This window comes from Salminus brasiliensis, chromosome 5, assembly GCF_030463535.1.
Source record: "Salminus brasiliensis chromosome 5, fSalBra1.hap2, whole genome shotgun sequence".
In the NCBI taxonomy this organism is placed as follows: Eukaryota; Metazoa; Chordata; class Actinopteri; order Characiformes; family Bryconidae; genus Salminus; species Salminus brasiliensis.
The window spans coordinates 2,953,123-2,964,001 of record NC_132882.1 but is presented as its reverse complement, the minus strand read 5'-3'; the positions used below and the strand labels follow the sequence as shown (position 1 = coordinate 2,964,001).

The following is a 10,879-nucleotide window of genomic DNA, read 5'->3' as shown; positions in this document are numbered from 1 at the left end:
TTGAAATGCTGAAGTCCGTTGACCCCCCCTTACCCCCCACCCACCCCCCTCCCACCCCATTTGATCATAGTGTGTGAATTTGTGCGTGCGCGCTTGCGCGTAAAAGACCTGTGGGGACCTTTTTTTTGGGAGGGGGGGGGGGACCTGTGTGCTGGATTTCGTGCACAGGCTGGACAACGTGCTGACCACGCTGCTGGTACCCCCCTAACCCCTCCCCTCCCTCATCCATCCCTCCACCCCATTTGATCCCAGTGTGTGTGTTGTGTGTATTTGTGCGTGCACGCGCGCGTAAAAGACGAAGATTGACGTGCCAGGCACCTTACCCCCCAACCCCCCCCCCCCTCCCAAATCGCTGCTGCAATTAGTCAGCTCGTTTAGTTTCTGGTGGGTCATCAACTTTAAGAGGTGGTGTCTTCCCCCCCTTTTTTCCTCCACTCTCATCACGCTCGCGCCTGCCTTAAAGAGCATCATCCCGCGTGGCTCTTCTTCTTCTTCTTTGCTTGAACTTGTTGAACACTTTACCGTGCACGAGCCCCGAGATCGCGTGAGTAAAACAAACAAAAAAAAAACAACACCTGGCCCTTGACTGAGGTTGTTCAATTGCATGTAAATATTGCAGCCTCTCGCGCTCCAGACGAGCCTTGTCAGTTCAGGTAGCTCGTGCAAGCCTGCAGCAGCACCTCTGTTAAACGTTATTGTGGGCTCGTGCTTGTTAGAAAGCTGGATGCAGAAGCAGCAGCAGCAGCAGCAGCAGCAGCGTTGTGGAAGTGATGGCGAAACGCGCCCGGTGGGAGCGCCCTCTAGCGGCGGTGACCTTTTCGCCTTGTGTTGTTTAGCACCGTTTCGAGCTGTAATTGTGCACGCGAGCTTGTGTAAACGGGCTTTCAGTCAGAATGCCCTGACGTTGGTGGCTTGCATTGGTCATATGCATGAAATACAACAGCCTGGGTGGATTCAGAGGCTTTCCTGCTTTATCTGAGGTGGTACTGCTGGCACACACTATGTTAAAAGCAATGTTTAGGATGAGTTCAAAGCCTTAGAACATTTAATTTAATTTCATTACACTTTACTGAGATCTAGCTGTGATTTAACCTCATAAATAAGCTGTTTTAGACTGAGGTTTAGCAGTGCATTGTGCTGATGGTGAGCTTACTTGACGGTATACACAGTTGTCTAACGGGTCCATTGCACAGTATAGGCAATATTTAAATGACATGCTTCAACCTGCATGGATTTAGAGGCTTTTCTGCGTTATCTGAGGTGGTACTGCTGGCACACACTATGTTAAAGCAATGTTTAGTATGAGTACAAACCCTCTAGAGCATTTTACAGAGGTCTAGCTGTGAGTAAACTGCATAAATAGGCTGTTGGTCGCTTTATTGTAGACGTTTAGCAGTGAGTTGAGCTGATGGCGTGCTTGCTCGAGGATAGACTTGGTTCTCTAACGGGTTCTCTGCACAGCATAGACAGTATTAAAATGAAATGCTTCAATCTGGGTGAATTGAGAGGCTTTAACTGCTTTAACTGAGTACCGCTGGTACCGCCGACACACACTACGTTTATGTCTACATTAAAAACTACAGAAATACGCTGTTTTAGACTGAACGGTTGCTGATTTTGTGCTTTACCTCTAAGTGCTTTGGCTCTCTGTCCAGTCTCTATGCAGAGTATAGACAATAATCACTGCAATTACAGTGATGTAATGCTGCGATGGCAGTTTTGGGGTTGATTGCACACTCCTTTGTCTTTATCTTGTGACCTAATTTAAGCACAGCAGCTCTCCTTTACACTGTGTGTCTGTTAAATCCTAAACGGACCAATAGAAATGCTCCAAAAATGACTAGAAAGTGCTGCAATATTCCCACATTAACCTGCGTTAGAAGTTCTCATTTTGGAGATACCAGGTATTTCGGGCGGTGCTTTGGCAGCACGGTTGCTTTAAATGTGGTCAATCCGCATTTGAATTGAATTGAGAGAGAAAGAGAGAGAGGGAAAGAGGGCAGATGTGATACAACCCCTCACTCTCTCTCTCTCTCTCTTTCTCTCACTATAGCCACTCGCTGCTGAACAGTCATTGTGGAAAGCCCTTTCCGAGGCGTGCCGTAATCGTGGTGTATCCGTGTTAATAAGGATTAGCGGTGGTTTATTTCTCTCCGCAGGCCCAGAGTGTGACCGCACTGGCTTTAGAGCGCAGGCCGTCCCGGGATATACTCCCTGCTCCCTCTCTCGCGCCCGCCTCTCCAGTGGGATATTTTGAGTAGTAAAACCGAATGCAGCAGCGGCCTTTTAGGAAAGTGTTTTTAATAATGCATGCCCCGTTCCCATGTCGCGATGGAGTGGCCCAGACGGAGCTCTGAGTGCAGGGAAGGAGAGAGAGAGAGAGAGAGAGAGAGAGAGAGAACAAGAGTCAGTGGCACTGGCTAGACTGGTCTATTCTTGAGGGGCATTTTTACACGGCTGGAGAGAAACCAGCCAAGTGGGCTGATCAGAGATCTGAGAAGTCAGCGCTGACCCCAGACTGTGACCTCAGGAAAAAGAGAGAGAGAGAGAGAGAGAGAGTGTGAGCACTGTTATGCTGTTATACAGTGTATCTTCATTTCTAATATTGCTACTAATATTCATTTCGGACGCTGATGTGTCCTGTTAGAGCAGCCAGAAGCAAAAGTCTGTGCACCCCTGCTGAAATAAAGCTATAAAGGCTACATAGCTCAGGTCCTCTACTGAGACACACACTTCTGCACATTCTGACACATAATTACTGTTTATTTACTAATTATGGCACATTTATAATTTATAATTTATAATAATATATCAAATAAAGTATGCTTTAATGAGATTATAATAATGATATAATAAGACAGTGGTCTTTTGATCTCATGGATTAATTGAATTAATTAATTAATGTTTTTTTTATTAGATCTTTATAAGATTTTATTTAAATCTTTTGTGATTGAATCTTAATTAGATTAACTGTAGTAAACATCTGTTTATGGGCTTGAGTATGTATTTATGGCCACTCTCACACCAAAACCCTGCAAATCTCTAAAACAGCAGCTTTCCAGGAGACAGAGAAAAGCTTCTTCACTTTCTGTGGAAGTCGATGCATGGAGCGTTTCCATTGGTCCGTTCATCATGACGTTCTGATATAATGTAAAGAACAACAGATTCACATTATGAAGAAAAGTAAGTAACATCAAAAATGGAGATACAAGGCTTTTGTTATACGCTATTTATTTATTAATTTATTTATTAATTTATTAATTCAGATGTCATTTGAAAGCACTCACTGCTTTTCATCTCATGAAAAACCATGAAACCAATATAAGTGCTGTTTATCTATCTGTCTGTCTATCTGTCTGTCTGACTATCTATCTGTCTGTCTGTCTATCTGTCTGTCTGTCTATCTGTCTTCTGTATATCCGTCTGTCTGTCTATCTGTCTGTCTGTCTATCTATCTGTCTGTCTATCTGCCTGTCTGTCTGTCTGTCTATCTATCTGTCTGTCTGTCTATCTGTCTGTCTGTCTATCTATCTGTCTTCTGTATATCTGTATATCTATCTGTCTGTCTGTCTGTCTGTCTATCTGTCTGTCTATCTATCTGTCTTCTGTATATCTGTCTGTCTGTCTATCTGTCTGTCTGTCTATCTATCTGTCTGTCTATCTATCTATCTATCTATCTATCTATCTATCTGTCTGTCTATCTATCTATCTGTCTTTCTATCTATCTGTCTGTCTTTATGTCTGTCTACCTATCTTTCTACCTATCTGTCTTTCTGCCTGCCTATCTGTCTGTCTGTCTGTCTATCTATTCATTCATTTGTTTGTTTGACCCACTGCTCTTTACATCATGTGATCATGGAAGCCACAAGTGGACCAATAGAAACGCTCCACATTGACTTAGAATGACCTCTTTTGACTTTGATCTCCACTGAAAGTTAAGAGGGCTTTTCCTCCTCCTGTAAAGTCAGGTTCTGATCCGACGCCGTCGACACAGTAAACACACCGAACCTGTGAAGCCTTTAAACATACTCAGTGTAGCAGCGGCGTGAGACGAGGGAGAGGAGAGAAGTCCTGCCTTCATCAGTACAACACTGCTTATATCAGCAGCTTTCATGTATAATTTACACCAACAGTCAAAAGTTCAGACACACCGGATCCAGCCAAACTATCCGGACAGCAGTGGAACTTCAAAACTGTACTGAAACACATGTGGGATTATCACTGATTCTGCACTCCAGCCCCCCATCCTGCAGCTTAAAATGAGTGAGCTTCAGACTACACTGAACACAGTGAAGGAGATATTACAGAGCTATAAACCGCTGAGCAAAAGTAAATTCATACATTAATATCAGTATGTCTCTTATTATATACTTATTAAAACGATTCTTTAATTTTAAATATCATTAATAATCTAAACAGCACATTAATCCTGAAACCGGGGGTGTCTAAACTTTTGACTGGTAGTGTGTGCAGATATTGTACTGTATATATATATTGTATATGTTAAACAATTACGTTAGCATTGAGAGAACAAGAGAGAGAGAAGACATGAGACGGAGAGAGAGAGAGAGAGAGCAGGTAACACATGGAGAGAAAAGGATAAAAAGGATGGAACGAGCGAGCAATAGAGAGAAAAGAGAGAGAGAGAAAAGATGGAGCGAGCGAGCAATAGAGAAAAGAGAGAGAGAAGAGATGGAGCGAGTGAGCAATAGAGAAAAGAGAGAGAGAAGAGATGGAGCGAGTGAGCAATAGAGAAAAGAGAGAGAGAAGAGATGGAGCGAGCGAGCAATAGAGAAAAGAGAGAGAAGAGATGGAGCGAGCGAGCAATAGAGAAAAGAGAGAGAGAGAAGAGATGGAGCGAGCGAGCAATAGAGAAAAGAGAGAGAGAAGAGATGGAGCGAGTGAGCAATAGAGAAAAGAGAGAGAGAAGAGATGGAGCGAGCGAGCAATAGAGAAAAGAGAGAGAGAAGAGATGGAGCGAGCGAGCAATAGAGAAAAGAGAGAGAGAAGAGATGGAGCGAGCGAGCAATAGAGAGAAAAGAGAGAGAGAAAAGAGAAGAGAACAAACTGAAATAAAATAGAGAAGGGGAGATAAAAAGACGGGGGACAGAGAGAAAGGAGATATAGAGAGGGAGAGAGAGGGATAGAGAGACAGAAGAGATAAGATGGAGAAAAAAGAGAGAAAAGAGAGAGAGAGAGAGAGAGAGAGACAGAGGAAGAAATGACTACAGGACGAGAGAGAAAGCAAGACGGGAAGAGATGGGAGGGAATGGTGGAGTAAAATACTGGGGAGCAGAAAGAAAGAATTGAGGGAGTGAGAGTGTGTGTGTGTGTGTGTGTGTGTGTGTGTGTGCAGTCAGGCCTCGTTAGTGCGGACAGACTGGCTCAGACACACCTACGCTTTACTCCCACTGTCTCCCACCAGTCCGACCACACTCTCGTGAACTCTCGTTGCTCGTCAGCTTGGGTGGGTGGGGCTGGGGGTGAGGAGTAGTCAGTGTTAGTCCAGACGCTCCGTCTCTGATGGGAGGTGTATTAATGACGGCTTACACTAAATATAAACCCTCAGACACACACACACACACACACACACAGACACACACACACACACACACACACACACAGACACACACACATGTACCTCAACATTCAGTTCACATCTGAGGAGACCCTGATTCACTTTTCTTATTCTCGGATTATTTAGATTCTTCAGATTATTCCTGAATACTGGACCACTGTTGATGATGGAACAGCTGCTGCAGATAGGAGATATCCTAAATGTCCCCGTAGAGAAGTACTGCCAATAGAACAGGACCCTCTGGAGCCCCCCATGAACCTGCTGGCTCCATGCTGCCTAAAGCCAGGCGTGTGCTAGAGGAGTATAAAGCCCCCCAGCATTGAGGAGCTGTGGAGCAGTGGAAGAACTGTGTTCTCTGGAATGATGGTGGTGGAGCTCCATCCAGTACTTTTGGGATGAGTTGGGGAGTTGGGGGTGATGAGGTGGGATGGTGATCATCATCCAACATCCTGACATAACTAACGCTCTTGTTGCTGAATCAATCAAATCCTCACAGCAATTCTCCTTTTCCAAAATGTAGTAGAAAGTCTTCTTCTCTGGACAGTAGAGACAGTCACTCCAACAGAAGCAGGATCAGCTCTTTGTAATAGCCTTGATTTCAGTTTGTGAATGAGTAGGTGTCCCAATACTTTTGTCTTTTTACGAAAATGTTCTTTATGGCATTAGTGTGTAACTATTTGATAATTTCCTCAAATCATTTAGCAGTACTCCATACACACATACGGATAATCACAGCGATGAAATAAATAAATAGATTATATAAACAATATAACAGTTTTTGGGGGATTTTTTATTATAAAAAATAGGCTGAAAATGTTTATTGTGGCCTAAAAATTGAGTGACTTTATTAATTGTTATTAATTATACATTATGATGTAATTGAATGTAATTGGATTATGGTGAGGTCACATCATTTTTAGCCCTATTAAATCTTGTTTTTATGCTTTTCCTTTCTTGTCCTGCGCTACGGAAACGCTCGCATGCTGAAGTACACGGCTGAGATTTAGTGTGGCCGAGAGAGGGCTGAAAGAGACAGAGAGAGAGAGAGGGAGGGAGGCTGGAGGGATTAGGTCGCTGCCTGCAGAGGGGCTGTGTGCAAGTCGTCGTCATTGAGAAGGCAGATGAAGAGCAGAGAGATAACAGAGCACGACGCACAAACACACACACACACACACACACTGCTCACACACTACTCTGACAGCCGAGAGAGAGATACACACATTCACAGTGGGGTGTTTCCCCCGATTAAAGGTGCAGCCCGTGACTCTGGAGCGCTGACCCTGACGCTGTATTTGCTGCAAGGCTGAAGGAGGCAGCTGGTGGTGCACCCCCCCCCCCCCCCCCCCCCATAAGATCAATACACTCATCACTGGATACAAAGAAGCCCGCGCCCTAACCTGCTCAGCAGCTCTAATTAGAGCTCTCACAGCCAGTCGCCCCGAACCTGTAACCTGCTCTCCCAGCACAGACCACAGCTCCCATACAGCGCGGTCAGTGCGAGGAGCGGTCCTGATTGGGATCAGCGCTGATCTGTCTCCGATTTCGTACGTTTGTTTATTATCTGTACACTGTGTCATTTTTTCAAATGGCACGAATGACAAAATCGCCTTTTAGGATGTGGATTTTCATTGGACAGAGATGATACACATGCACCGACATTTTCTCTGTGATGTGAATCTGACAGTTTTTCTTTATATTGTATCATTTCAGAATGAACGGACCAATAGAAAAGCTCCAAAATGCTCTTTATACATTGACTTCCACTGAAAGCTAAGAAGGGTTTTCTTCTCCTGGGAAGTGGCTATTTTAGGAAATATGGGAGATACAAGATACACACTCGTATAATAATAATTATTATTATTATTATTAATAGTAGTAGTAGTAGTAATTACTACTTCTACCACTACTGCTAATAACACTGTTATTACTACTACTACTGAAATTGATATTACTACCACCACCAGCACACTGACTACAACAACAACTACTACTACTACTACTATTACTACTATTTCTACTGCTGCTCTTAATATTATTACTAGTCACACAGCTACACCTTCCACTATTACTACTATTACTATCACCACCACTACTACTACTACTACTACTACTGCAACTGATACTACTACTACCAACACCAGCATATCTACTGCTACTACTACTACTACTATTATTACTGCTACCACTACTACCACTACTACTACTGCCACTATGACTACTGCTACTACTGCTACAACTACTATTAATACTACTACAGCTACTACAACACCACCAGCACATTGACTACCACTACTACTACCACTACTACCACTACTACCACTACTACTACCACTACTACCACTACTACCACTACTACTACTGCTCTTAACTATTACTACAGGTACAACTATTTCTACTACACCCACTACTGCTACTGCAATTACTACTACTAGTCACACATCTACTACTGCTGCTATCTCTGCAGCTACTACTAGTACCACTACCACTAATACTACCACTACTACTAGTAGTTTTACCACCACATCTACTGCTACAACTACTATTACTACTACTGCTGCTGCTACTACTACACCACCCGCACATTGACTACCACTGCTACTACCACTACTATTACTATCACTACTATTACTACTGCTATGGCTACTACCACTACTACTACTACTGCTACCACTACTACTACTACTACTACTACTACTACCACTACTACCACTACTACTACTGTTGCTACTACCTCTACTATTTCTACTGCTCTTAATACTATTACTACAGCTACAACTATTTCTACTACACCCACTACTGCTACTGCAATTACTACTACTAGTCACACATTTACTACTGCTGCTATGTCTGCTGCTACTACTACTAGTACCACCACCACTAATACTACCACTACTAGTAGTAGTTTTACCACCCCTACATCTACTGCTACCACTACTATCACTACTACTACTACTACTACTATTACCACTACTATAACTACTGCTACTGTACCAGTATTACTAGTAATTAATAACACAATAATTAGTACTACTCCTACTACTAGTAGCAATAATAATGTTCCTGGAAATCCCAAATCCTGAAAGGATCAGAAAGACAGAACACCGTGATCTGAATGAAATAACAGCACTATTATAAACAAGAGGAGGAAGGGGGAACTCGTCACTCCTGAGACCTCGAAATGAGTCATTCCTAAGAATAAGCTCCGCTATTCCAAAATATGGGGGGATAAGTGGGCTGTTTTCATTTCAAATAACCTTGAGAATGGCTTTGGCACCATACACACACACACACACACACACACACACAGACTGTTTTATTGTGTCTTTAAGCTGTTAGTCAGCCCAACATATGGAGGGTATTATTAAGCCTACATTATTACATGTAGTGTGAGATTAAGTATTATTGAACCGTGCCCCAAATGTCTGATATGGGTTTTTGTGGAAATCCAAATTCCCAGCGTTTCCAGGGCATAAATACAGGGTTTGTCCTCCTTTTCTGCTGTAATACACTCTTATCTCCAGGGAGGGATTTGCACAAGATGTTGTGAGGAACATTGTTGTGAGGATAATTTGATTGTATTCAGCTTCATGAGACCATAACTAATGTCCTTAGCTCTGCTACTCCACTCCAGAGAACCGTCCAGAAATCGATGACCCTCTGTCCCCCATGCTTGGAACCTTAGGGGTCCCACAAGTTCTATTGGTCATTGCTTGTCTTTGATGATTATATGTCCAAGTGGTTGGACAATAGAAAACAAATGAAGTGTCTGAATACTTCTGGACACATTGTGCACCACTACACGGGTGTACAAACTCGACCAGTGCATCCACAGATAGGCTGCTACGGAGGGGTTTCTGATAAAGTGGCCACCGAGGGCATGCACCATGTAAACAGAGGGCGTCTGCGAGCTCATGGAGTGTACCTTTAAGACGATACCCTCCCGCCCACCTTGTTTCCTTCATTCCCCAAACCGTGAAACGTTTACAGGTTTATATATACACATCATGCTCTGCATCAGCTTGTTGGTGGATCTGTCATCCAAAAATACACTCCAGCCTGTTTAAGCGCTAACACTCAGATTAGCAGAGCAGCAGCCTCATTTTCACTTACAGCAGTCTGATGGAGATACCCACAGCATCGTGTGGAATTTCGGGTCTTCACACCCCCTCTGTCTGTGAAGCTGATCTACCTGCCGCAGACGTAAACAGCGTGGTGTTGACAAAAGACGAAAACGGCTCAAACCTCAGCGCTGAGAGTCAGAATGGACCGCTCATGTGTCCCACCGACAGGTATCGTTCAGAATGCCCTAGAAAGCGGGAGTGGATCCCAGTGTAGACTATTTGGACAAAAGTATTTGGACACCTGTTCATTCATTCTTTCTTCGACATCGAGGGACTTTAGTATCGTGGCAGTGACGATCTCTACCGTCCATTGAAGGCTTTCTGCTAGTTTGTGGAGGAGCATTGCTGTGAGGATTTGATTGCATTTACCGACAAGAGCGTTTATAGATCAGGACGTGAGATCAGGATGGTGGATGGTCTCAACTCCACCACTCCTGCAACTGCATATTGATGGCTGCTCCCTGACAGGCCCCTGCCGGTAGGTGTTGTTTGGTGCTTTGGGGTGTGGTGATGTCTGGTATTGGATGGAGCTCCACCACCATCATTCCAGAGAAATTCCACAGTTCTTCCACTGCTCCACAGCTCCTCAATGCTGGGGGGCTTTATACCCCTCTACTAGCCCACGCCTGGCTTTATTAGGCAGCATGGTGTCAATAGCTTCATGATGTTTATCTGCTCCTCCAGAGAGTCCTATTCTATTGGCAGTATTTCTTCTCCATGGGGTCTAGTTAGTACCCAGCCAGCATGCTCATGTGGGGTGGAGCATGGGCAAGGTGGAGGTCAGGTGAGCTCTAAGTGGGTTTGTACAGTTAGGCTTCCCAAATGGGCTCCATCATTACAGCCCCAGTGTGCAGTGTCCAGCCCAAATTGGGCTCATGCTTAACCCCTCCTGGTCCCATCACAGACCCTGGTGCGCATCCAGACATTCTGGTCCCCGGTTGAGGAACCCATCCAGGCCCCACATGGGTGGTGCTACTCCGGCACCATTTCAGGTGGAATGGGAATTCACATAAGATGCCAACATCTGCCCCTTATCTCATATGGGTGCCATCTAGGCCCCAGTATGCAGTGTCCAGCCTAAGTAGGGCTCATGCTTAACCCCTCCTGGTCCCATCACCGACCCTGGTGCGCACCCACATGTGGGGCCATGGACAAAACTTTCAGGTTCCCAGATGGGCTG

At 44.3% G+C, this 10,879-nt stretch overlaps 1 protein-coding gene across 6 annotated transcripts in view; it reads left to right on the top strand.

Moving 5' to 3' along the window:
• The first annotated feature begins 891 nt into the window (after window positions 1-891).
• The window catches only part of ntng1a (netrin g1a), a 181,088-nt gene continuing 171,100 nt past the window's right edge, over window positions 892-10,879 (top strand). For all 6 annotated transcript variants that reach the window (XM_072679259.1, XM_072679257.1, XM_072679255.1 and 3 more), the window contains exon 1: window positions 892-980. The gene's annotated coding sequence lies outside the window, so the exon portion shown is untranslated. The remainder of the gene's footprint in view (window positions 981-10,879) is intronic.